This window comes from Aquarana catesbeiana, linkage group LG01 (genome assembly GCF_042186555.1).
Source record: "Aquarana catesbeiana isolate 2022-GZ linkage group LG01, ASM4218655v1, whole genome shotgun sequence".
Lineage (NCBI taxonomy): Eukaryota > Metazoa > Chordata > Amphibia > Anura > Ranidae > Aquarana > Aquarana catesbeiana.
Window position 1 is genome coordinate 901,177,987 of NC_133324.1, and position 27,193 is coordinate 901,205,179.

The following is a 27,193-nucleotide window of genomic DNA, read 5'->3' on the forward strand; positions in this document are numbered from 1 at the left end:
ATTATCTGTTTGTGCTTTTTCACGGCAAGAACAAGGGTTTACGGGCTTCCTCTAGAACCATCGCATCATGGATCGTTCAAGCTATCCAATGGGCATACAGGTCTAAGGGTTTGGCTCCTCCGGAGGCGGTAACCGCTCATTCTACCAGGAGCGTCTCTACATCATGGGCAGCATCCTGACATGTGTCTCCAGATGTAATCTGTAAAGCGGCCTCATGGTCATCAATTAACACTTTTATGACACACTATTGTGTAGAACCGGCTTCTTTGTCTACGGTTAACTTTGGTTTGCACGTATTATCTGTTGATGGTGCCAATTAAACCTTTTTTTCTTTAACCAGCAATTGCCCACCCGGGTGTGTATGGCTAGTTATTTCCCATACGTAGACTGCCATGGAGTCTGTCAGGAAAACGGAAAATTTATATCAAATACTTACCGTAATATTCCTTTCCTGATGGACTCCATGGCAGCAGGAGTTCCCTCCCAGTTGCTGGAGTAGGCTAAGTTACGGAACACAGTCTCTGTCTAGAAGCAAAGATTTATGGGAGTGGGGTCCTATGAGGTATGAGAGGCGGGATTAACCCATACGTAGGCTGCCATGGAGTCCATCAGGAAAGGAAAATTACGGTAAGTATTTGATATAAATTTTCCGTTTTTCTAGTGATCTCCAGAATAATATTTGTTTTTTTTCTAGTGATCTCCAGAATAATATTTGTTTTTTTTTTCTAGTGATCTCCAGAATAATTTTTTTTTAGTGATTTCCAGAATAATATATATATATATATATATATATATATATATATATATATATATATATATTTTGTCAAGTTACCACAACACCATTGTGGTGTGCCAGGCGGCCGTGATTGCCGCCGGGCACCCGCGATTGCCCGTTAACCGAGCAGGACCGTGGATCTGTGTGTGTAAATACACAGATCCACGTCCTGTCAGTTGAGAGGAGACTGATCTGTGTTCCCAGTACAGAGGAACACTGATCGGTCTCCTCCCCTTGTGAGTCCCCTCCCCCTACAGTTAGAATCACTGCCCTAGGAAACATAATTAACCCCTCGTGTCCCCCTAGTGGTTAACCCCTTCCCTGCCTCTCACATTTATACAGTAATCAATGCAATTTTAAAGCATTGATCGCTGTATAAATGTGAATGGTCCCAAAAATATGTCAAAAGTGTCCGATGTGTCCGCCATAATGTCGCAGTCACGAAAAAAATTGCAGATCGCCGCTATTACTAGTAAAAAAAATAAATAAATAATTTTTTTTTTAAAAATGCCATAAATCTATCCCGTATTTTGTAGACGCTATAACTTTTGCGCAAACCAATCAATATACGCTTATTGCGATTTTACTTTACCAAAACTATGTAGAAGAATATGCATCGGCCGAAACTGAGGAAAAAATTTGTTTTTTTTTTTAAAAATTGGGATATTTATTATAGCAAAAAGTAAAAAATATTGTGTTTTTTTCAAAATTGTCGCTCTTCTTTTGTTTATAGTGCAAGAAATAAAAACCGCAGAGGTGATCAAATACCACCAAAAGAAAGCTCTATTTATGGGGAAAAAAGGACATCAATTTTGTTTGGGTACAACGTCGCACGACCGCGCAATTGTCGTTTAAAATGGGACAGCGCTGAAAACTATAAATTGGTCTGGGAAGGAAGGGGGTGAAAATGCCCTGTATTGAAGTGGTTAAAGATACAACTATGTTGGTGTCCCTTGTTAATTTGACATTGTATTTTTGAAATGTACCTGCCTACTCACAAACAAACTGTCCTTTTTTAAGTAAAACACATAGCCAAGTATTTGTCAAAAAAAATTTTTTTTACTGAATAGGGAGCACAGGGTCATATAAAAATCAAGAGGAAGGCAACGATGGAGAAACAGTTCGAATTGGTGAAGCATTTGTACCCCAGGGCAGACATCAATTATGTGAATTTCAAAATTGGTAACCTAAGGAGTCCATTTAATAGGAAGCACAATACGGTCCTGGACTCCGACAGATCGGGAGCAGCAGCAGATGACCTGAGGCTGTGGTCTTCCAACAGCCTGCGTTTTTTGCCAGATCAGACCGAACCCAGGCCATCGCTCTCAACACTTCCTTCCACACAAATAAACTAAATTAAATAAAAAATGCATTCCCTGCACAAAAAAAGAACATCAACTCAAATTAAACAAAAAGAAAATTATAAATTGTACTGCATTAGCCACGGTCCGCCATGCTGCTGTGGTGGGTGGGGTGGCTGTGGTGTCCGTGGAGGTGGTGGAGGATTATGCTCTATTTCGTATATGTGCGTTTTCGGGGTAATTTGGCCCCTCCTCCACTTGTTGAGTAGCTGAAGGATCATCTCCTCGCACATGCTGCATTGGTCATCCTCCATATCCTTCACCTTGTTTGCGGTCATGCAGCCAAAAGCCTCCTGGGCATCCGGGGCCATGCTATGGCACTTGTTGCATGCCTGAGGAAGGCAGCCGTGGCATCATCCAGGTTTCTGGACTTTCTGGCCCTTTTAGTTTGAGGCTGTAGGGGAGGAACCTGGGACTCAGTCTGGCTGCTGGGCATGGCCTCCTCTTGGCTGAGACTTTCCTGTGTAAAAAAATGGGACACATTTTTAGGTTTTTGATCATCAATCACACACAATTTTGAGCTCATGACTGTTGCAAATTGAATGTTAACAAATAGAAAAGACTATCATTCTGAAACCCAGCATTTTTCATTCTTGTCCCAATCATTTTTGGCCACTACTGTCTATTGATATGTAAACCACTTTGTTAAGGCAGAAATTTGGCAGAAATTTGGGATCAATAACGTTAATATAAAAGTAAATGTAACGTAAAGTTACATTTAAAAAAAAAAATCAACCAATGAGGAGGGAGAGTCCCCCCAGCAGAGCCAAGCATATCGTGTACAGCACTGGAAAGATCAGGCCCAGGTAAGTATTGGGGGCTGCTGCACAGAGGAGGTTTTTTACCTTCATGCATAGAATGCATGAAAGTAAAAAAATTTGAGCCTTTAAAACCACTTTAAACTGTGTATTCCCACCATTAACCTCATTTAAAAGTGTAGTGCTACCCCATAAGAGCCTGGTTTACCTGGTTCTTCCAAAACAGTGCAGAGGCTACCAATCGAACAGGCAACAGTTAGTGGCGTCGCTAGGGGGGGTGTGGTCCGGGAGGTGGCGAAAGCCCTGGCTCGCTTTGGCAGTTTTTTTTTTCAGCCGAAACACCTCTGACGCTGAGGCCGTGCCTGGCCTGTGTTTTCCTCCTCCTCTCTCACTACTGTGCTGCTGGGCCTGTGTGTCATGTGTGGTATGTTGGCATGGTGTCCGCCACGCAGTTACACTTGCCCTGCCCAAAGCTGGTGTGACAAGAGAGAGGAGTGTTTGTGTCCAGGCCACGTGCCCTGTGCTGGTCCGATAAGGGGGGGATGATTTATAAAATAGCTGTGTCCAGCAGCACTACCCCAGCTGGTTATCAGATCAGCTCAGGGAGGGCGGCTCAGCTACTATACCTATATATTGTATATAATATAGCTGTGTCCAGCAGCAAATGCCTGTCTGATAATCTGGGGGGGGGGGGGGGGTATTGCTGATGACCACAGCTCAGCTATATTATAAATGGGCATAGTAGCTTAGCCACCCAACCTAACCAGGAAGGAGGGGGTATTACCGCACCAGGTGACACCAACTCTAGTGACGCCACTGGCAACAGTCCAATTACTCTGGCTCAATTAAACAGTCTAGGGGATGTCTTTTTAAGATGTATTGCTAACAGAATTTTCAACAGGGGAGGAGTTGGGGTGATATGGGGCACTCCAAAAGTGCTGACCTGCAACAGGAGGACATTTCACTAGGTGAATCTTCTTTGAACAGTCTTTAGGCCAGAAACATGTAGGAAGGCCAGAACTGAAACCCCTATGTACTGTCCCAGACAGAGTTACTGCTGGCACCCCAAAAGTAGAACTGCACACAGTCATTAAGATCCTGAGCTCAGGTCAGTACTCACACTGTCCCAGGGCAGCTACACACCTTCCAGCCTCCACCAGGCCAGTGTTAATTTCGTCCACAAAAATATTTTCAAAATAATTTTCCTCAGCTGCATGTTTTCAGTGATGAAAACTAAACAAAGATAAAATTTGAATTAAGTCAATTGAGGAAAACTATGACGAAAATCAATTCCAATTTTCGTCAATGAATGAAAACAGAAAGAAAGTGTGAGGAAGGGCCATTTACCCACCTGAACTTCTGCTTTCCTTGAAGCTCCGCCTATCTGTTAAAGCCCCAGCCCCTTACACTATTTGCAAACTGTATTGGCTGAGAGACGTAGGCTCCCATCAATGCCTTCCCTTTCCTATGCAGTTTCGCACATTACACTAATTCACACTATCTCGTTGGCGTCCTCTGCTGGCCTTTTCTAAACTGGCAACACAATTCTATCCCCAGCTATAATAATAGCACATTAAAGCCGTAGTAAAGCCTGCTTGTTGATTTTTACCTAAAATGAATACCTCTTAAATGTGCACCCTTTAGGACAGGGGTCTCAAACTCAAATTGCCTGAGGGCCACATGACAAGTTTTCATATCCCATGGGGGGCCGCATGCAAACTTTTAAAACTTCAAAAGCAATGAACTATACCAGCAATAATATACTATACTATACCCAGCACTGGTGTCAGCAAACGCATTATACCCAGTACTGGTGTCCGTAAGCGCATTATTAACCCAGCATTGGTGTCAGCAAACGCATTATTAACTACCCAGCATTACCCCTCCCACACTGCACAAATAGCCACACACTGCACAAATAGCCCCACACTCCATAAAATACCCCCCACACTCCATAAAATACCCCCCACACTCCATAAAATACCCCCCACACTCCATAAAATACCCCCCACACTACACAATTACCCCCCACACTGCACAATCACCCTCCACATTGCATAAAATACCCCCCACACTGCACAAATTTCTACCCCAGTCACCCCACTAAGGACTTTGCCTCAGTGTGATGGCTCACTCACCTCTCCTGGCAGTCAGGATCATCTGCCTCCCAAATCCTCTCCTCCTGGCTTCCATACAGGCCTAGTGACAGGGGACCCAGAGAACACAATCTCCCGCCCTGAGGTGGCAGCAGGACCCTGGTTTGGAGCTCTGGTCGATCGTCAATGCCTAGGTGGGCGGATCGATGAGCGGATCCTTCCTCCGCTCCATTCTCAGCTCTGTTCTCTCTCTGGGCTGCAGCAGCGTGCAGCGGAGAGGACAGAAGAGATGGAGAGGTAAAGCCGATGGCCGATATATGATGACGATTTTTGTGGCCGATATTTTAGGCCGATTTGAAAAAAAAAAAACCTCACCCACTCCACTCCTCCCTGCTTGCTCCTGTCACTCTACCAAACACTTGATGTCCTCAGTACAGATGGCACTGGTTGGCTTAGGCAGGTGGCACTGGCAGGTGGCACTGTCTGTCACTGGCAGGTGGCACTGGCAGGTGGCACGTTGCACTGTTTGGAGGGTGCAGTGATTGGCACTGACAGATGGCACTGGCAGGTGGCACTGATTGGCAATGGCACTGGCAGGTGGCACTTATTGGCAGTGGCACTGGTTGGCACTGGAAGGTGGCACTGGCAGGCATTGGCAAGTGGCACTGGTTTGAAACTGGCAGGTGGCACTGGTTTGGAACTGGCAGGTGGCACTATTGGCACTGACAGGTGGCACTGATTGGCGTGGCACTGGCAGGTGGCACTGATTGGCGTGGCACTGGCAGGTGGCACTGATTGGCGTGGCACTGGCAGGTGGTGGCAGGTGGCACTGGCAAGCACTGGTTGGCACTGGCAGGTGGCACTGATTGGCGTGGCACTTGCAGGTGGCGGAAGGTGGCACTGGCAGGTGGCTTTGATTGGCAGGGGCACTGGTTGACGGTGGCACTGGCAGACACTGGTTGGTGGTGGCACTGATTGGCGGTGGCAGGTGGCACTGGCAGGTGGTACTGGTTGGAGGTGGCAGGTGGCAATGGCAGACTGGTTGGCACTGGCAGGTGGCACTGATTGGCAGTGGCACTGGCAGCTGGCACTGACAGATGGCACTGACAGATGGCACTGATTGGCACAGGCAGGTGCCACTGGCAGGTTTCACACTGAGCGGAGTGTAACAGTGTGTGAAACTGACAAGGAGCTGTCCACACTCAGCGCTTGATGCTTGTGTGAAGCTGACACGTAGCACAGAGGAGAGAGACAGAGGGATCTGTCAGAATTGAGGTTGATGTCGGGGTGGGCGGGACCCGGCCGAGGTGGGCGGGGCCAGCAGCTGTCAAACACCAGCCAATGATTGGGCTGCTTAAGAAAAGGGGCGGGCCACATACACGTAGCTGCCCGCCCAGATCCCATTGGCTGGTGTTTGATATTGGCCGGGTCCCGCCCACCCCGGCCGGGTCCCGCCCACCCCCGACATCAACCTCAAATCTGACAGATCCCTCTGTCTCTCTCCTCCTGTTACGTGTCAGTTTCACACAAGCATCAAGCGCTGAGTGTGGAGAAGGAAGGAAGAGCAGCGGCCAGTGCTATATATCGACCTAATGGCCAAATATCGGTCGACCTCTAGTCCTTTATCAGCCCTGCCTGCGGGCCATTTTTAACCGGTCCGCGGGCCGCAAATGGCCCGCGGGCCGGTACTTTGAGACCCCTGCTTTAGGAGATATTCACCCTGAATGCAGCCAGTTATGTCACCGGCTGTGCTGCTATGGTTATTAATCACTTTAAGAATAATATAGAGTTAGATTTTTAAGAGCATATGTTTACAGAGGCTCGTTCCCTCCATTGATATGTAAATAAACCAGTTGGATAGGTTTTGGAGCTGAGACAGGAAGTTGGTATACAGGAAGTTGGTGGGAGGGGCTTGGGGTCTTTTGAAAGAAACATGTGGTTGGACAACAGTTGTGTTTGGAAGGACAATGAGGAAAGACATGGCAACCAGATGCTGGAGAGTTTTGGAGAACTTTTGAGTTGGACTGAGCAAGGAACCATAAAGGACATTACATCTTAAACCCTAAGTTGAGTAACTGTTTAGTTTACTTATTGCTTATATTTGTAGGCAAATTTTTGTAAGCAATGAGTTGTGTTGTATTGTGTACTCTACAGTTGTATGTGCAGCTTTCCTGTTTAGTAAAGCATGTATAAACTACAGAAGTCTAAGCTTCCTTGGTTTTACCGCAAGAACTTTAACAGATAGACGCAAAGCAAAACACCGGCACATGCGCTCTGAAGTTCCGGCATACCCTGTACCAGCACAATAAATATTCAAACTGCCCATTTCACTCTCCCTGTCCTCTATGTTCTGGAAGCCTCAGAATGCAAGGGGAAGCAATCAAACCTACAACCTGTAAGATCTAGATCAGCACAGAGAAATCAATAGCTGCTTCAATTATTACAGAGGAGCCAAAAATAACTAAATGTACCTATCAGCCTAGCAACCTACCTAAGAGGGTACTACATATGAAAATTGACAAGGATTCCCTTGATGTTCAGGATCCATGCTCCTTTATTTGTATTGCTTGCTTGCTGGTTGCTCAGGTAAGCAGTAATTGAGGCACTATGTGCACATTGGAGTTCCAGAGTTGGAGTTTGGTTGTTGCAGCCTAGGAATGTGTTGCTGTGCTGACATGAACTGAAGTTCCATATAGCAACATTCCGTGGAACTGCAATAGCTCAAAGAGTGTGGATTCCAACGTCTAGAGGAGAGGGTGTGTGGAGCAAGCGTTGATTTCTACCAGTAAACCCACGTATTTAAAATATACCCAAAAACATCTGAGAAGTAAGCCATTAAAAAATCAGAAATGTGTCATTGTGCTGACACAAGCTGTAGCTCTATGATGCAACATCCAATAGAATGGCTCAAACAGCATGAAATCCAACATCTAGAGGAGAGGGTGCGATAGGTTCCTCACCATTTCCAGGAATGAACAGAGTCTTCCAACCTGTGTCTAGCAAGCATTGATTTCTACCAGTAATTCCACTTATAAAACTATTATAAAATATACCCAACAACTTCTGAGATGTAGGCAATTAGAAATTCAGGTTCAAATTGAAAAGTTTCATTGTGGCAGTGCTATTATAAGGATCTAAGTCAACAGGCTTTGGACTTGGTGTCAATGGCATTCGTTTGAGAATAGTATGAGGTGCTTCTCAGATCATTCAGAAATCATTTACGTTGCATTTTGACCTTCAGTTGACCTTCTGACCTGTTTTAAGCAAATTCTGCATTACCATAGAGTTATATGGCAATGCAAAACCTGTGACCCAATGATGTCCCAGAGGTAACTTTTATCCTTGGCCCACATCTCCTTTGCTGTTAGGAAACCTGTGTTATAGTAAACCAATGCTTCATCTATGCAGAGAAATGAATGACTGGCAACTAAACCAGGCTGTCCACTGGAATATTTACCCCCCTTCATGACCAGGTCCTTCTTTGCGATATGGCACTGTGTTACTGTAACTGACAGTTGCGCGGTCATGCAATGCTGTACATAAATAAAATTTATGTGCTTTATTCCCACAAATAGAGCCTTTTTGGTGGTATTTGATGACCTCATCATAATTCTTTCCGGAAACATGCTTGTACTCCAAAGCACTTGTATATCAAAGCAAATTTCCCCATAAGAAATAATGGAAACTCAGATGATTCGTTCCACAACCATTTATTCATAGGTCTTTCAGTTTATAGTCCAAAAGATTATAGCAATGTGATTGTGTAACCATAAAATGTCCATCCACAAGTGAAAGCCTCCACAAGGGGATTAGAAGCAAAATCCAGCAGGAGCGACAGTGCATAAAAGAGAAGAGAGGCACCTTTAAGTGTAGCAATATGGTTACATTTAATAAAGGTACAACATTTAGCAACTCACATGGTTGATGACTAAAACTGGCACATCTAAGTATGCAGGCATCTGGGGTTAAAGCTGTCCACATAGACCATCCTCCGCTCTGCCGGCTCTCACCGCTGTCATTCTGCAATCGTGACAGGAAGACTACCCTGCAGTAGAGCGATCTGAAAGCGAGGCTTGAAGAGCGCAGCCTGTAAGGTATGACGTTGATGGTGGTGCAAAGGATGATGAGTTGGGAGGATGTGAGTTGCTAAATGTTGTACCTTCATTAAATGTAACCATATTGCCACACTTAGAGGCGCCTCTCTAGTCTTTTATACACAGCTGTGACTTGACGCTACTTATATTAAGACATCGCTTGTATATCAAGTCAAAATTTATGAAAACATTTTGCTTGTCTTGCAAAACACTCTCAAACCAAGTTACTCTCAAACCAAGGTTTTACTGTATAAGATAAGTTTGTTTGCGGACGATCTCTTGCTCTACTTAACTAATCCAATAATCGCATTTCTGGCGCTTTTAAAGGAATTGGAACTTTTCGGTACTCTAAGCAATTTTAAAATTAATGCAGCAAAATCACATTGTCTAAATATTATGCCGCGTACACACGAGCGGACTTTACGGCAGACTTGGTCTGGCGTACTGGACAATTCGATCGTGTGTGGGCTCCAGCGGACTTTGTTTGCTCAAAAGTTGGACGGACTTAGATTTGAAACATGTTTTAAATCAATCCGTCGAAATCGAGTCCGGTTGAAAAGTCCGCTCGTCTGTATGCTAGTTCGACGGACAAAAAGCCACGCTAGGGCAGCTATTGGCTACTGGCTATGAACGACGGACTTTGGTGGATTGTGTGTAGGCAAGTCCGTTCATTCAGAAAGTCCGTCGTAAAGTACGTTGAAAAGTCCGCCGGGCAAAGTCTACCGTAAAGTCCGCTCGTGTGTACGCGGCATTACTCTTGCGGAGGACATTCAAGTTTCTCTTGCTGATAATTTTTCCTTCCTATGGACCCAGTATTCTATCAATTATTCGGGGATTCAGATAGCTAGACAACTTTATAAATTGTATGAGCTCAACTACCTGCCACTTGTGAACATTATGCAGTCTCGTCTTAAGAAATGGTCACCAATGCAACACTCATGGCTGGGAAGGATGTCACTCTTTAAGATAGACATCCTTCCTAGATTTCTTTATATTTTTTAAACAATTCCAATCAGGGTTCTGCATTCTTTTTTTAGATTGACCCGATCTATATTACTAAAATATATTTTGCCTAGATTCCTGGCTAGACTCAGATATGAAATCTTAGTGAAGAGAACAGATGCTGGCAGCACAGGCCTGCCGCACCTAGAATTATACCATGCGGCGGCTTTACTTAGTAGGGTGCTAAATTGGTTTCATCATGGATCTCTCAAGCAGTGTGTTACACTTGAGTCCAATTTAGTGCCTATACCACAGACTTCTCTCCCATGGCTTCTTCCTATTGATCGGCCAGGTTCAACAAAAGTAACGCCTTTGATTTAATCTCTGTTATATGTATGGGACAAATTTATCACAACATACAATGTATATTCACGCCCAGGGCCATTGACTCCAATATTGGGTAGCCCAGGTTTTCCACCGGGAATGCCAGAAAAAAGTTTTCTTTTCTGGAAACCACTACATCCTTCGCCTATTTGTCATTCATGTATGGATAGAGGCTTGAAAACCATGCCAGCCAGCTTAGTTCCCGCTCTCGTCCGAAGGCAGGTGAATGGCTTCAATACTTTCAGTTACGTAATTTCTATAAAGGGTTGAATAGTTTAAGTATCTGTAGGTACTTAACTCAGTTTGAGGAGATGTGCCTTTCTGATTCAAAATGTCCTCATGAATTATCTAAAATGTATGGTATTTTATTTGTTGTAGGTAGGATTTCGCGCAAACACATAAGTAAATATAAGTGTTAGCTGATAAGTCACGTGAATTGTGTACAACCAATAAAAACAATAAAAAGTGTCCAATAGTCGTAGAATAATAAGTGATGGCCTTTAGCTTCCAGTTAGACAATATAGTAATCAATCAGCTGGGTGATAGGCTTCCACAAATACACAGTGGTCAAATAAACTCCTTCCCTCTATAACAGGTCTTCCATTGCCCTTACCTTAAAGGGCTTAAGATAAAGCCTTAGTATGGATGTGGGGTGATGGTCTAGAGGTAGTTTGGTGGTGTCCACTGGTTGTTGGTTCCTGGTGAATGGATGCTTTGGTCGCTTCTTGTTAGGGGCGATTCTGGATCCTGGGCTCCAGGTCAACCAAGCAAGACAAAAGAACAAGGGGGCTCCCAATAGTGTAGTTCGTTTTTTAAAATTTATTTCATCAAAAGGAAGAAATTTCCAAACAGTGAATAAAAAACATCCACACTGTGGATACAGTGTGGGGCGGTGACAAGAAAAGATGGCGGCGGAACGCCGTCACCTGGTGCAAAACTTCCGGTTCACACTAACAACACTTCTGGGTTAAAGCAGCGTCTAGTGTTGTGTGTGATGGCTAGCGGGATCCTAGCCATCCTCTAGACCATCACCCCACATCTATACTAAGGCTTTATCTTAAGCCCTTTAAGGTAAGGGCAATGGGAGACCTGTTATAGAGGGAAAGAGTTTATTTGACCACTGTGTATTTGTGGAAGCCTATCACCCAGCTGATTGATTACTATATTGTCTAACTGGAAGCTAAAGGCCATCACTTATTATTCTACGACTATTGGACACTTTTTATTGTTTTTATTGGTTGTACACAATTCACGTGACTTATCAGCTAACACTTATATTCACTTATGTGTTTGCGCGAAATCCTACCTACAACATATACTTTATGGTGATTCAGTGAGCACTATTGATTTTGCAGCATCACTTTCATGATTTTGCACACATTTGATTTCTTAGCACGTTTATTTAGTAACGCAGAGGTCCTACCACTTATTATGGTATTTTATTATCGCACGCATTTCCAGATTGCCCTTTCTATGTCCGAGACTGGGAGTGAGAATCAGGTAAAAATCTGTCCCATGAAGACTGGGACAAGGTGTTCTACCTCACCTTTAAAATAACTTTTCATCCTATTCTCAGGAACGTAACTAGAAGATTATGACGAGATGGTATCGCTGTCCGATCTTACTAAATAAAATTAATCCAGCTATGTCTGACCTATGCTGGAGATGCGGTGAATCGAGAGGCACATTATTACATCTATGGTGGTCTTGTTCGAAAATAAAACCATTTTGGTAGGCTATATTTACCACTTCACTACCCGTGTATTGTCAGATGACGTCCACAGATGGGATCTCCCATCCTGGGTGGACATCATATGACGTCCTGGGCTTCCCGGCCGTCTAGGGGGCGCACGCGCCGTGTTGCTCAGGACCCGGTGCGTGTGCCCGGCGGCCGCGATGTCCGCCGGGCACCCGCGATTGCCCGTTAACCGGCCCGGAAACACACAGATCCACGTCCTGTCAGTTGAGAGAAGACCGATCAGTCAGTTGTGTTCCCAGTACAGAGGAACACCGATCGGTCTCCTCCCCTTGTACGTCCCCGCCCCCTACAGTTAGAATCATTCCCTAGGAAACATATTTAACCCCTTGTGTCCCCCTAGTGGTTAACCCCTTCACTGCCTGTCACATTTATACAGTAATCAATGCAATTTTATAGCACGGATCGCTGTATAAATGTGAATGGTCCCAAAAATGTGTCAAAAGTGTCCGATGTGTCCGCCATAATGTCGCAGTCATGAAAAAAATCGCGATCGCCGCTATTACTAGTAAGAAAAATTAAAAAATTTTTTTTTTTAAAATGCCATAAATCTATCCCGTATTTTGTAGACGCTATAACTTTTGCGCAAACCAATCAATATACGCCTATTGCGATTTTTTTTTTACCAAAAATATGTAGAAGAATACGTATCGGCCGAAACTGAGGAAATTTTTTTTTTTTTTTTTAAATGGGATATTTATTATAGCAAAAAGTAAAAAAATATTGTGTTTTTTTCAAAATTGTCGCTCTTCTTTTGTTTATAGCGCAAAAAATAAAAACCGCAGAGGTGATCAAATACCACCAAAAGAAAGCTCTATTTGTGGGGAAAAAAGGACGTCAATTTTTTTTGGGTACAACACCGCACGACCGCGCAATTGTCGTTTAAAGTGCGACAGCGCTGAAAACTAAAAATTGGTCTGGGAAGGAAGGGGGTGAAAATGCCCTGTATTGAACCGGTTAAACTTAGTCATCTGGTCACTGGCAGTAGACTCCCGAGGTAGCGCTTCTCTCTTTAATTCCTGGGTCAATTAAATAAATTAAAAAGGGAATATTTTTAGATTTTTTTTTTTGATGGCAGGAAGAGCCTTAATTCCAAGACATTAGAAATCCACAATAACACCAACAATACGGGAATGGGTAGTAGAGATGAACCACATAATGCGGATGGAAGAGCTGGTATGTACAGTAAATAAAGTGGAGTTGCTGGAGTCTCCTCAGATGTTATCTTTTCTGTAACTGTCAGGATCCTGTCTGTTCGATGTTATATTTAATTCATTTTTTTCTCTTCCCCCCTTTTTTTTTTTGTGGGTTTTTTAGTGTTGTTTGTTTATGTCTTGTTTTTTTTTTTTTTTTATGCGTGCATATATGTATACAAAAATTGTCATTGATAGTGAATATGTCTGCACGCTATATATTTAGGCAATTTTTAAAAAACGCAGAAAGCATTTGCGATGCCATTACTTCTTAATTGCACCCCAATCATGGCAAAATCATGACAAAATCGCACAGACAAAATTGTGGGACGCGGTGTCGTCCAAAAGAAGTTCTGGAACAGAATGGAATGGAGCCTAAGTGGTTAAATTCTCAAGTGGGTAGCTTAGCTTGGCAGCTGCCTATGCACTTGTACTGGGGGACCACTTGACTTGGGAGCCACCCAATATCCTTTAAGCTGGACAGTACAGCTTGCTGGCCACCTATCGCCGCAGGACATGTTGTAGGCTACGGGGGACTGCAGGAGTCAGTTGAAATATAAGGACAGTTCCACTGTATGTAGGACAGTTAAGTGGTATAGAGCTGTGTAACTATCCAAACTGAATGGACAAACATACATACGCTCTGCAGGTAAAACATTTCCCGTGTATATAATTTTGCGTACCATTTCAGTATATCACAATGAGGACATTCTGTGCCTTTGCCCTGGACAGGAGTAAAACTGGCGTCCTAGACTACACCTTTACAATACTCAGCATACACATTCTTGTAAAATGTTCTTATCTTCACAATTTTATTTGTAAATGAATAAGTGCACTAAAATCTTACATTTAGAATGTTTACATGACTAAAAGAGCCTGCTTCCTGTCACTGCATTGGCTGGATATGATTTTATTGCTATCCTATGTTTATTATACAGTAGCTTACAATATTCTGCTACAGTAAGTAACTGGCAGAAAACTGACTCTATCAGCTCTCTACATGGATATATTCATTTGCACAAATGCCATTAAAGGTGCACTTCAGTCAGATGTAAATATATTTACATTTACACAAATTGAGCTTCATGGTGCACCTACTTTGTTCCATTGTGACAGCTCAAGCAGAAACAGAGCCATCCAGAACACACAAGCAGTTGGAAGGTTTCACTTAAGGTAGGATCATCAGAGGCGGCCATGTGGAAGGACATGCTTGAATGCTATTACTTCGAAAGGTTAATGTTTATTGATCATAATATTGACAGAAAGAGCCATCAACGTGTAGCAGCTGCTGGATGTTGTGGTCCACCTCTCACCCTGCCCCAGCCTGACATTTACTTCCCAGTCACTCTTGAGCCAATAAACAGTCCGTATGTATGTTTGTCCAGATCCTCGTTTGTTACTCAGGTAGGCTCCAAATCGCACCCGAACCCCTCAGGCTCAAGGTCACCCTCCCACCCAGACTGTGGAGTGCCTCAAAGGCCCCGACAACCTAGTGCTCCATCTTCAGTTTCTTCTACACAACAACTCCCCCCCAGCTGGGCTGACTCTAGGTATTTAAGAAGTCCTGCCCTCTGCCAATCCAGGTTGGGGATTGGTCAGGGCTCCTTAAAACACCCCAGACAGCTCCACCTCCCCCCCCCTTCCTTCTAGAATCCTCTAGAAGCAGAAGGGAGGTGACCGAAAGATGATGCTATCTATGAGTCACCAGCCTACTCTGAGCCACTCCCAGCCAACACAGATCAAAACAAACAGGCCTCATCGATGTCGGTGAGGCGGACGAGAGGATGTGACGCTCGCTCCCTGGGGAGGGGCCTGATCATGGCACCGAAAGGAGTGCAAGAGGGCGAGCCAGGAAGATATGTGGTAAAACCGTGGCATGAGAGGCTGCGGTGTCCCCACATACGACGGCCTCAATCTTCGCTGAAATCCATTGCCCCCCCATGGCTGGACATGCAGGATATCGGAGCACGATGAAGAGTGTGCTGGGAAACCAGAGAACTCCCTGCTGTCCCCCTGCTCTCCCCCCTGCCTGTAAGACAGCATTGACCGGCCGGGTGTGAGGAAGCCGCGCCGGGGAACCAAGCAGATAGGAGACCCGGCAGGTAGCTTGAAGGAGATCTCCGATGGCATGAGAGGAGAGTGAGCGGACTGTATGGTTGAGCGGTGACCGAAGAGGCCGAAGCTGGGGCCAGCTGATGAGATCCAAGTCTGCCTGTCTGCATACCAGCCTGTCAGCAATTGTTAGAGATCGGGAGAGAGTGGTGAGTGTGGGGACAGACATGGAGCTGGAGCAGAGAGGGGGGAATCCCTGAGTCTGATATAAGAAAGACAGTATCATAGCACAAGCTCATACAGCTCTGCTCTCCTGAAGTTGATCTGCCGGTGCCACTGCCTTTTGATTGCCCTCTATCTCCTTCCTATACTTTATCCCTAAACTTTTGTATATTTTGCCTGAAGAAAATGGAGGGGGGAGAGGAGAAGTAGGAATACCACATGGGTGCCTGGTAACACCGGAAATAAAGAAATGAGTGGAGAAGAAGGGGGTGAGTGTTAACTTGCACTTAAAGTGATAAACTTGAATGTTTAGCTTACAACGACCTGCCTATGAAACATCTTATAAATTGTTACGACAATATGTTCAAGGCACTCAGGAAATTGCTTAAAGAAGTGTCAATGAATCAGCATATAAACCGTTTATGAAACTGGTATGACTTCGCTATAAAATAGAACGTGAATAGCTAAGGGAACTTTTTATCATTTTTCTATAAAACTGCCTCTGATTAATTTATGATATCGCTCACAATGGTTCAGGAACTGTCTATGATTGGACGGAGGAACGTTTTTCTCATAGAGTTCTATATAATCCCTTAATGTACTGTGTCACCAGTAAGGTCCGTTTGAAAAATACCTGCCTAGGACACTGTGCACGAAACACATATAGATTGGAGCACGGAATGATTATTAAACAGCTCACAAACTTTTTACGAAACTGTTTGTTAAAGAATATGTGAGATTGTCTATCAATTGTCTATGAGCTGTCATTGAATGGTCTGGTCTGGGGAAAGATATTTTTTTTAAAAGTTCTATATACCTCTTAGTGAATCGTGTGGTTAACAGATACAAACCAGACTGGGAAGAGGAAAGAGGGAAGAAGGGAAGGAAGGAAAGAAATAGAAGGGAAAAGAGGAAGTGGAAATTAAGGAGAACCCTTGAACCCCCCTGATAATTACTGGAGGACCTATATACTTATATGGGCCTAAGGAAACTGAAGTAGGTACATCAAAATGAAAATCAAACTGGGGAAACGAAAAACCATAAGTAAAAAAAACACTATGAGAGGTAGAACTATAAAGGGTAAAGAGCCCAAAACCCCAAAAGAAAACGCAAATACAAGCACAATTAAGATCTATCTGACAAAAGACACAAGCCCTAAGAGCCCAGGACCAGAAAAACAGCAACAAATGAATAAAGACAAGAAAAAAGACCCTGGAAAAAAGAAAGGCAAGACCTCTGACTAATTCAGAAAGGACATAAGCACAGAAGGTGAACTGGAGACAAGTAAAATGCACAAACGAAGTGCTGGTGCCCAAATACCAACAAAGCTGGAAATGATAGACATGTTCACAAGATTGGAAAACTCTATTAAATCAGAAATTTCCACATTACGAGAACTAGATTTTTGGAGATTAAATGAAGAACTAATACAGAATATTGAAGAGGAAGAGAAAATAAGAGAGGAAATTAAATAAATGACACAAAAGAGATAACAGAGGCCACCCTTTGGAAGGCCCATAAAGCCTACATTGGAGGTATCCTGATAGAGATGGGATCAAAGGAAAGGCAAAAAATGATGGAATTATTAATTAAAGAAATCAATGAAATTGAACAGAGGCATAAAAAGAAGGGAGGAGGGGTGTGGCTTCAGGCACTAGTAATAAAAACGAACAAGCTAAAAGACCTACTGGAACAGGAGATGAGGAGGGACTTCTATAGAATTGCAAAAGAAATATATTCGTGGGGAAATAAAACGGGGAAACACTTGGCAAGAATATTGAAGAAGAAAAAAATCATTAAACTATATAGAAAAAATACAGACTAGTACGGGGGAGATGGTATTTTCAACAACAGAAATAGCGAAAGTGTTCCAAAACTATTATGGATCTTTATATTTAATAAAACAAAAGGGTCAACAAGAATCAGCAAGACTGGAAAAGATAAAAGAGTTCCTAAAAAGCGCCAGATTACCTCATGTAGCCGAGAACAATTTAACCACACTAGAAAAACCCATAACAGAAGAGGAGATCAATATAGCCTTAAAAGAATCGGCATTGGGAAAAAGCCCAGGTCCTGATGGGTTCACGATTTTTTTATTACAAAAAATTTTAAGAAAATTTTTTACCCAAACCATGTTCATAGATGAACGGACTGGGAACAAACTACGAGATGGGAAGAGAAGCCATGTTGGCCTCAATCACAATTATTCCAAAGGAGGGAAAAGATAGTACCTTATGTTCAAGTTACAGACCAATATTTCTGTTGAACGCTGATACAAAATTATTCGCAAAAGTATTAGCTACTAGGATGAAAGATCTGATGACCGATTTGATACATGCGGACCAATTGGGGTTCATCCCCGGCAGAGAAGGGAGAGACAATGGGGTGAGAACATTGCTCTTGCTTTAAAAAATTAGAGAAGAAATTTCCTCAGGTCTACTCCTGTCAATCGACACGGAAAAAGTGTTTGACAGGGTAGACTGGGGAATTATGTTAAACATCTTAGAAGCTATGGGGGTGGGCCCAAGGATGGTCCAATGGATTAAAGTTTTAAATAAGCATCCCACTGCAAGGGTGAAGGTCAATGGGACTCTTTTGCCTCCCTTTGAAATGCATAACGGAAGGAGACGGGTGTCCCCTATCACCCCTACTATTTGTATTATCACTAGAAACCCTGTTGGCAACAATAAGGAATAACCCAGATGATATAGGAGGGATTAAGATTGGAGAGAAGGAACATAAGATAGCAGCCTATATGTTTTAGATCATGCATCTCCTCCCCTTTTTCTGTTCCTCAAATGATTTGACATGGTAGAGCAGATTAGAGCTTATACGCCCCTCCCCCTGGCTGATTATGCTCCCTATAGTACCTTGCTGTGCTGTGTAAGGAGGCATTAACATACCAACTTGTGGAATACATTGACGTCAGGCTAGGGGCATGTGCCATGTGGAGTCACAGCTGCTACTAAGTACAAGGAGCTATAAATAGCTCCCTCTACCATGCGGCATTGTGGTAGTAGCTTTCCCCGGGGGGTACACCAGATTATACCTCATACATGGTAAGTGTGTTACTCTTGCAAAACGTGAGAAGTGTCCTGTTATATTTTGGCTTATCAGCACATATAACAGTACTCTTGTGTGATGCCTGTCTCTTTTCTGTTCTAGGCTGTTTTAATGAGCCCTTGGACTGTGTGCAGCCTTTGTCCCTTCTGCTAATTTCAGGAGAGGCTGCTATCCACATCTAGAAGGACATATTTATGTTTTGGTGAATGTATATTACCAGTATTCTGGATGAAATACAGTTCCATGTCCATACCCCCCCCCCCCATTCAGCTTCCCCTTTTTCACCGTTTATCAACTTAAATGATATCTTGGAATATACTATACACGAGTGACATATTTTGGGCCAGTAAGTGCAATCTTTTATATCTATTTGGTTCAATCTTTCCAAGTATTGAGCATTGCTTGGTCCTGAGAGTAACACATATTATTATTTTAACTGTTTTAGCTCATCATACGGTTACTAGTTTTGGGAAACTACGTCCCCTTATCTTTACGGTGATTTTTTACGTTCATTGTGGGAACCTCCATTTGTGGATGTTTTATACTGACAAGGTAGCTATAGATTTGTTAGGTGTCACTTTTATATGACAACGGCTAATGTTTTTATCTGCACATGTTATTATTACACAATGTCTGATTGATATATTTTATCATAGATAGTGAGACCTGTTCTTTCCAACAACCCCTGAATGTGTCCTGACGAAGCAAAATAGCGAAACGCGTTGACGCATAGGAGCTAACTGCTGTCTATACGGTGTTAACATTTTGTCACGCCATACATTCATGTTAACTGTGTGTTAATTGTCTGTGTTTTTTTTTAATTCTTTTTGATACCTGCTTTATGTATGATTAATTGCTATCAATAAAAAATATATTTTTTTATATATACTCTCGTCCATTTTGCCTCTAAAGTCTGATCTGGGGCCATTTTTTGGTCCTCCTTTTTTCAAAATTTATCCTCAATACGGATGTGGCTGTGGGAGTGGTTCTCTGATTCTTACAGATTACTGGGTGAGAACACACACACTATGACACAAAATATACTTAGAATTTGGGATCTAATACATAAACAAGGTAAATGGTAAAATAATTCTCCACTAATATCAATGAAAGATACAAATTATTTTATACTGGGAAAAGGGAAATTATTTGGAGACTGGATAAAAAATGAAAACTCACAATTAAAGGATATAATAGATAAGGGGAAAATATGCACATTTCAAGAATTAAAACACAAGACAGATTTAATGGTGATTAATTAATGGCGGTACCTCCAGTTGAAACACTTTGTCAGAACCCTACCACAACCAATAAGATCAGTGGAAAATCTAAGGCCACTGGAACGGCTGAGTATGGCAAAAATATACAATACAAAAAATGGTATATAACGGATTTATAAAATTCTAATGGCAGAGGAAGGACCGGAGGTCCCGCCATACATAAAAAAATGGGAAAAAGAATTGGGAGCATGAGGGAACAAACAAAAATTAGGAAAATTTTTTAGACTGGTACATAGTTCCGCAGTCGACTCTAACACAGCAGAGATGAACTATAAATGCCTTACAAGGTGGTATATAACACCAGACAAAATAAATAAATATCAAATAGGGAAATCACCATACTGTTGGAGGGGATGCAAAGTAGTGGGAACAATGGCACATTTATGGTGGGACTGCCCAAAAATAAAAAGCTATTGGAAAGAGATCTTACAGTTAATAAAAGAAATCACCAATAGACAAATATTAGAGGAACCTTGGACGTGTCTGTTTCACAGGATAGAAAGTCCAATTAAATAATATAAAGAATCTATATTACCTCACCTGATTAATGCAGCCAAAAGTCTGATACCAAGACACTGGCAAGAAGCAGAAAGCCCCACAATAAAAGACTGGATTGGAAGGGTAGAAGAGACATATAACATGAAACATCTAAGATATTGTGGAGAGGAGGGAACAGAGGGAATGATAAACAAATGGAAAGAATGGAAGGCGTTTAAGAAGACGATGAGATATGTGGAGGCTGTAGGAGGATAAGACAAGGTATACTGGGAGAACTGAGAGAAAGTGAGAAAACATAGATAAGGGATAGACGGGGATAGATGGAGAAGGGGGGGGGGGCATGGAGTGGATTTATGGGGGGATGTATATATATACAGTAATGTAATTTTGCTGGAACTTACGGAATCTGTTTTTGTATGGATATAATCAAAATAAACAATTAAAAAAAATAATAAATAAATAAACAAATAGCTTACAGCTAGGCCTGATTAAATTAAATTAACCTGCACCTACAAAAATCCTACTTCTAGCACCTACCTAAAGCAGAAGGTGCTATACTCACCCCCACCCGAGCTGGGAAAATTTGATAAAGTGGCTCCTGGGCCCAGGAGCAAGGGCATCCCATAAAATAAATTGGAAGAGGGAAAAGGCAAACAACTTGGATGGGGAACTGTACAAATAAATTACGAAAACATACAAAAATATAAATTTAAATCTCTGGTAGGCATTTACATCTGTATAGTATGAATAAGGTACTCCTAACTACAGATTCCTGCAGCTAACAGTATATACATTAAGGCCAGAGCATCTCTCCCTCGAGAAAGACACTCCGCCCGCAGAAATTCTTGCCTCCAGCCAGAAGATGGGGATGGACAGCTGTCCCATCCCAGAAGATCCTAAGAGAAGACAAAAAAATAGTAATCCTTCTCAGACCTTACTGTACACTATACATTATTTTTGTTGGGAGGGGGGTTAGCATGCTGCCAACAGAAATATAAAACAAAAGCACACACATTTTCTTTTTTTTCTGCATCTTGTTCTGTCAGAAGGGGGTTATAATCTGCTAACAGAACAATAGGGAAGAAAAACATATGTACAAATGTGGACGGTCCTCTTCTGGAAATCCTGATGGGAGGGGCCCCTCCCCAAACAAACAGGCTCTTTTGAAGAGTTAGTGTGGGAACAAATCTCACCCAAGTGTCCTTGCGACAAAAAAGTTTCTTCCATCGGGCAACAGGGTGGCAGGCTGATCTGTTCCTACAAAGTCAGGAAAATATGCTGCAACTTTCCAGCAGTCCTGAAGCTCACTTCCCACATACTGTGACTCCTTACAGTCCTCTTATGCATAGAACTGATTGTCAGGTAGCCTCTTCTGGCTTCCTCCTTCTACTTTTCTGGAGACTGAGTGGCTCTGTGTGGGCTCACCTGCCTTGGCAGCAAACACCCGGTCTCGGTAAATGGACCTCCCAAGCCGCCATTCTCCCTGAATGTCCTCAAGACGGACCCAGATCTCGCTCTCTGGCAGTGGCTTGGGAACATGTAAGTAGTCCAAGACTATTTCATCCTCCCACTCTCCCCGGGAGTTCCCCACAATGTCCATAATCTGGAGAGGGACATATGGAAAGTCCAGGCCCCACTCCAGCACTTCCCTCCTCTACACCTCTCTTTGGAAACGGGAGAATCTAGGTAACTCGCTAGGGTTTTCTTTTCCTTGTAGGACGCAGGTATTCTGGGCCCACATGACCCGCTGACAGTAAGCGGGTGATCTGGGTGGTGGAAGGCCTGTTCAGAAAGAGCTGCCTACTGCTTATCAGGGTTCCTGCGGCTGGCTTAGATCCCGCTGCTGACTCTGGTCCATCCCCACTTTCAAGGACCTGGGATTCCCCGGTCTCCCATTCCTCTTCAGAATCTTCACTAGGGGATGACCACTTCGCCAACCTCTTAAGGGACCCAAACTCGGCTTGCACTCTGGGGGAACCCCAATCAATGACCCGACCCTCACTTTCCCTTTCCAGCTCACCTGAAGGAGCAGCTTCTTTGGGTATGACTCCCTCTGGACTGGGATGAAAAGGTTCTTGGAGTTGGCCAGCTCTTCAGGGGTTGCATCTGGCTCCTGCACAGCAGAATTTACAGTCGCCAGGTCCCTGGCCAGGCCACAGGTCACAGCAGTCTCTTTTCCGCTAATGCCCTCTGTTTTCATGGGTGAGTCGCCAGGCTGCAACTCCACTCCACCTTTAGGGGGTGATGCTAGGCCTTCTCTGGCCGACCGGTACCTCCACGGTTGCAGACTACAAAGTCCTGAAAGCAGGTCTACGGTGTAGTACTTCGGCTCGTGCTGGATAGGCCAGTGTAAGTGGCTCCCCACAATGGCCGGACCGGGCACCAAGTAGTGACCACCACGGTCGGAACCCGGCACTATGGACAGAGCAGGCACAGTTGCCCTGCTCCATCGATCACCCCGAGGGCGAATCCCCACGAGGCTCCAATCGGACACCGGTGTCCACCAGTGTCATTTCCTGCATCTCAGGCAACCATGTTAAGGTGGGGTAGCAGCCACCTACCTTCCGCCATCTTCCTCTGCCTCGTGGTGTCTGCTGCTAGCAAGAAACTTTTGGTCTCCTCCAGGGCGTGGCACCGCCCCCTCGCTTCCAGGCTGGTGCCTGTGGAACTGATAGGCAGAGTCCTCCCTGGGCACGCTGCTGTAACCCCTTGTTAGATGTACTGAAGTTTGCAGTAATGCTGATGCCAGCAGGACTTGTCCAGACTGTGGCAATTGATGACCGCTGACTTTTCCGGTGGTTGACGGTAGCAACAATAAAGTTTGCCTCACTGGAGGGTACTATGTAAGCACAGTCCCGTCTGCAAGCACCTGCAGGTTTACCCCGATCACCCCAGGCAACAGTAGACACTTCCTAGCACACTTTACTGAATAATGCAGGAATTTGGAGCAAAAGTTTAAGATGCCCAGCATAGGCAGAGCGCTGGGCATTTTTGTAATCCATGGGCGCGATCGCCCGCCGTGGTTGCCACGGGTGACAGCACATGGTAGAAAGTCACTGAATTGCACAATTGGTATAAATGTCCGTCCCAACACCGGTTGGGGCAACTGGGTAAGCAGGCGGCAGTATTTAGTGATGGCTCCCGCGAGTTGCTATGGGCAGCGGCATTTATTACAGTTGTACTGAATAGCAGGCAGAGCACATAAGTCCTTCCCCTGGGTTCAAGTCCTCAGTGGTGGCGGAACAAAGCACAGTTCCACCTCAACCTCGGTTGCTAGGGGCAACGACTGGCAGGTTACCCCATGAACAAGTGCTCCTGGAACAAGCCCCTAAATGTAGCGGTACCCCTGTAGGGGCTGCTGGATATTGTGGTCCACCTGTCACCCTGCCCCAGCCCGGCATTCACTTCCCAGTAACTCTTGAGACAATGAACAGTCCCTATGTTTGTTTTAGATTTTATAATAATGGAATCAATAAGGTGATCAGTTGGAACCTCTATTTACACTTCTAGAGTTCTAGTCTCCTCCAGCACAACGCTTATTTGTAGACTGCTTCTCTCTCTCTCTCCTGTACAATACTTGGTTCCTGGTAAAGCTAGCACATAGTTAGGCCCTACTCTTCCAGCCAGGCCTTAGCAACTACCATTTGCAGGCAGGGACCGTGGGCCCCTTTAGTCTAGCAACAAAAATAGGAAAGTCTTTAGTGCTAGCTGACCTTGGTGGACTACTGCTCCCAGCCAGTCCTCTTCAGGCCCTGTCAACCCTTCTGGCTTCAGCTGCCCGACTTCACTGCCCATGACTTCACAGTCTCTCCTGCTGGCTCTACATCCATCTCAGACTGCACACTCCTAGTCCACTCCCGCATGCCTCCCCAGCTCTCCCAACTGTGCCTGTCACTCACCAGTCCTCCGGGCGGCACTCCGGTATATCCCTCCTGGAGACTTGCCCAGCAATACTAGCTCCCGCTGTCTTTCTCTGTTCCTCCTTGTGCCTCCTCTCCAGATCCTCTTTTGTTACTCAGGTAGGCTCTGACTTGCACCTGAACCCCTCAGGCCCAAGGTCACCCCCCCCCCCCCCAGACTGGGGAGTGCCTCAAAGGCCCCGACAACCTAATGCTCCATCTCCAGCTTCTTTCACCCGATAACTTCTCCCCAGCTGGGCTGACTCTAGGTATGTAGATGGGCAGGGGGCAGACCTCCCTAGGTTGGAGATTGGTCAGGGCTGCTTAAAACACCCCAGACAGCTCCACCTCTCTTCCCCTCCTTCCTTCTAGAATCCTCTAGAAGCAGAAGGGAGGTAACCGAAAGATAATGCTATCTCTGAGTCACTAGCCTACTCTGAGCCACTCCCTGCCCACACAGATCAAAACAAACAGGCCTAGCTGTAAGCTAGGCCTGATTAAATTTACCTGCACTACAAAAATCCTACTTCTAGCACCTACCTAAAGTAAAGGGTGCTACAAACATGTTTCGTGCCATTGCAGTGGCCACTTCTTCAAGAATAGTGTATGAAATGCTGAATAAAAATTACATATGGAGTAGAATTATTTGTATTGCTTTAAAACTATAATAGATACCTGAAAAATGAAATCTATAAAAAATGTGGTGGTAAAAAAAAAATTGGTAATAAAATTTCTTTTACGTTGGTTGTTTTCTCTTTTCCTTTTTTCCATGCACATAAAGTGACATAAATTATAATACAATAAACACCTTAATATAAAGAAAAATAAAAAGAAATAAAAAAAATATTGAAAAAAAAGTTAAAGTAGCACTGTTATGGTAATATCCATTGCTATGTTCAAATGAAAGTTTGTAATTGTATTACATGTCTTTGTAAAAGAATAAAAATTATTGGAAATAAAGGTATAATAAGACTCATGACTGTTTCCAGGACTATGAAAATATTGTAATTACTGGTGCATAGAATAGTGGAGGTAAATGTATATAGTGTAAATAATAATCCTGATGATAAAATTATAATGCGATAACAAATAGTTTTTTTATAAGAAAAAAATATGAATCTATCTTTTTTCATTAATAACATTTATGGAGGTGATCAGATAAAATTAAAGTTTCTAATAAATAAAAATAGAAATAGAATGGAATAAAATCAACATTAGATGTTTAAGCTCACAAAAGATGATAATTATGCCCATATAAAATAGAGGTGTCCATACAGAGTCAATTGGATTGTGGTCTAAAGCTGTGCTTGAAGGCAAATTCCTTCTTTTGCAAGAAATTAAAAAATGCACCCACAGTAATTTTAAAGCAGTAGTAAACCGCATAATAAAAAAAAAATTGGGGGGCATGCCAGTGAGAGAGGACGTGAGATGTGAGAGGCTGGGTTGAGATGGTGCTCCTCAGCTAAATCCCCTTTCTCATATCCTATCATTTTGTGACCAGAAAATTGAATCATCTGAGCCGCGATAGCTGCATGTCTACAACCACATGTCTCCCTTACCTCAGAACACTGAGGTAAGGGAGAACTCCGCTGAGAACACTGAGGTAAGGGAGAACTCTGCAGAGAACACTGAGGTAAGGGAGAACTCCGCAGGGAACACTGATGTAAGGAAGAACTCCGCAGGGAACACTGATGTAAGGGAGAACTCCGCAGAGAACACTGAGGTAAGGGAGAACTCCGCAGAGAACACTGAGGTAATCGAGAACTCCACAGGGGACACTGATGTAAGGGAGAACTCCACAGAGAACACAGAGGTAAGGAAGAACTCCGCAGAGAACACTGATGTAAGGTAGAACTCCGCAAGGAACACTGATGTAAGAAAGAACTCCGCAGGGAACACTAATGTAAGGGAGAACTCCGCAGGGAACACTGATGTAAGGGAGAACTCCGCAGAGAACACTGAGGTAAGGGAGAACTCCGCAGAGAACACTGAGGTAAGGGAGAACTCAGCAGAGAACACAGAGGTAAGGGAGAACTCCGCAGGGAACACTGATGTAAGGGATAACTCCGCTGGGTACACTGATGTAAGGGAGAACTCCGCTGGGTACACTGATGTAAGGGAGAACTCCGCTGGGAACACTGGCTTAATAAAGTCAGCAGCAGCACCGCATCCAGCCCTGCCCTTAATATGCCTCTAGGCTGCTCTAGAGAAAGGGGATGAGCCCCGTGCATAAGCAGTGTATTTGTCAGGGGAGCTTGGATTGACACAGCAGTGCCAGAGGGAGGGCCAAGGTCTGTGTTTCGAGAGGGGGGGCGGGGCCATGAATAGCTATGCATGTGTGAGGCTCCATTCACACTAATGCATTTTTTGATGCATTTTGCATAAATGCATGGGAATTCTTTTAACATGAGTTCCTACAGAACATGTTCACATCAATGCATTTTTGTGCCTCTGCGTTTTTGGAAAGGGTCGGGGACTTTTTTCATGCAAAATGCAGTGTTTTGCATGTAATAGAATTCAATGGACCCACATCCAAAAATGCAAGTACCGTGTTTTTGCCGCACTTTGCGTTTTTTTTCCTTTGGTTTTTTTTTTTAACACTGTATACAGTATAAAAAAAAAAAACACAAAACGTGGCAAAAACATGGTAAAAACGTGGCAAAAATGCATGTTCAAAAACTCGTCAAGCACCGCAAAAAGCACTGCAGAAACGCTCAAAAGCAACATGCATAGATGTGAATTGAGCCTAAGTGACCTACACTGCAGTTTTAGAAAGCCCATCTGACATCCCCATTTCCAAGAGCTTACAATATATTATAT

General features: G+C 43.8%; 1 long non-coding RNA gene across 1 annotated transcript; it reads right to left on the reverse strand.

Annotated features, from left to right (window-relative positions):
* Positions 1–1,814: 1,814 nt before the first annotated feature.
* LOC141119093 (uncharacterized) lies at positions 1,815–24,353 on the reverse strand. The gene is made up of 2 exons (XR_012238449.1): positions 24,188–24,353; positions 1,815–2,596 (listed from the first exon to the last, which is right to left on the reverse strand). It is a non-coding gene; the product is annotated as an uncharacterized lncRNA (long non-coding RNA).
* Positions 24,354–27,193: the final 2,840 nt, after the last annotated feature.